The sequence below is a fragment of the Coptis chinensis genome, chromosome 2 (genome assembly GCF_015680905.1).
Source record: "Coptis chinensis isolate HL-2020 chromosome 2, ASM1568090v1, whole genome shotgun sequence".
NCBI lineage: Eukaryota > Viridiplantae > Streptophyta > Magnoliopsida > Ranunculales > Ranunculaceae > Coptis > Coptis chinensis.
The window spans coordinates 80239328-80241010 of NC_141457.1; the positions used below are offsets into that span (position 1 = coordinate 80239328).

At 40.6% G+C, this 1683-nt stretch overlaps 1 pseudogene; it reads right to left on the reverse strand.

Annotated features, from left to right (window-relative positions):
- Positions 1-1285: 1285 nt before the first annotated feature.
- On the reverse strand, positions 1286-1379 carry LOC147518144 (small nucleolar RNA R71; annotated as a pseudogene).
- Between the last annotated feature and the right edge of the window lie 304 nt (positions 1380-1683).

Here is a 1683-nt window from a genome sequence, read left to right on the forward strand (position 1 = left end):
CATCGTAGTCTAGTTGCCTTTTCGTAAATCTCTCATTAGACCTTAAGTAGAGTAATTACACGTGATAACACAGCATGCGGAAGGACTAGGAGTGGAACGAATCACTCTACTCCATTATATCTCATAGGATTGAGAGTAGAATCTTTGATAAACATATACGATCTTACGATAGTTTTAGTTTACTTACGTTTTGAGTTCATTGTTCATTTCGTAGGTAAACTATTCATTTTACGTTTATCAAATGGCGCCGCTGCCATCTTAGTTGCACTTTCGCATTGTTTTCGTAGTGTAAGTACTTTTCTTAAAAGTCCCATTTCACCCACCCACCCGTGTTTGATTCATACTGTGGCTTTCCGTTTCATCGTTGAAAAATTTCAGCGAGAAATTACATTACAAGCATCTTAATCGCTCGGAAGGAGCTTACACTCTATAGCTGAACCGAGCGACCGCCCCAAGTGGAGCGACGACCTAAAAAACACTGTAATTTGAAAATTACCCGAAGCGCGACCACGCTGTATGCGAGCACACCCGCGCCCTTTGTTAATTTTTCCGAAATTCTACAGTTTTGACTCAAACTTTGATTTTTCAAAATTTTCAGTGTTCTAACCTGTTATATACACTGAACACGCGTAAACAAGACGCTATTCATAAGCGAAGCAAGGACGCAATCAGGTATTCCTTTCTTCCACACCTCGCATCTCCTGTTAGAGTTTTATACTAGTATATCATAATTGTTTGGAGTGTTGATGTGTTTAGCTAAGTTTGGTTTTATCCTTGTATGAGATTAAGGTCTGGCTGAACAAAAACCCAGAACATAATTACACAACAACGTCAACAAACAAGTCTATCTAGTATACCACCCACTACACCTCTAGCTACTATTTCACACACATCACGACCTGATGCCCGAAGAAGAAGAGACTCCTCTCTCGACTTCTACAAAGCCTTGAGCGATAGCCCCAAATCTTGCATCGTTCTAGCAGACCCGATTGGGGATTTCGAATCCCCCAAATATTTTAATTTGTTACCCGCTTTTCATGGATTAGACCATGAAAAACCTTATCACACACATCGCGTAGGATTGAACAAGTCCTAACAACATTCCACCATCCTACGGTTGGTGCGGAACAAATTAAACTCAGGGTATTCCCTTTCACCTTAGCCGATAAGGCGGCGTCTTGGTTAACTAGCCAAACACCTAATTCTGTGGACTCATGGGATAAACTTGTTCAGCTGTTTATGGGACATTTTTACCCACCCCTAAAGACGGATGAGATGCTTTCCAAGATTCATTTCTTTCAACAAAATCCTTATGAATCATTTTCAGAGGCTTGGAATCGTTTCACCGATCTCCTTATAGAGTGTCCACATCATAACTTAGCAGAAGACATGTTAGTTAGTGCCTTTTTCAAAGGACTTCTACACCACCATAAAGAAGTCCTAGACATAATGAATGGGGGTAGTTTCTTAAGCAAAGGAGCCTCGAGGCTTATAAATTTTTAGAGGATCAAACTAAGCGAAAAACAACCTGGGGGTAGTGATGATATCCAAATCGCCCCAGCCATCAAATACAGATTAAGGCGCGGGTATGTTTGAAATTAAACACGATTCCGAGCTTAAAACTCTAATCGAATCACTCACTAAAAGGTAGAGGCCATTTCTGTTCAACAAAAGCCTATCCCC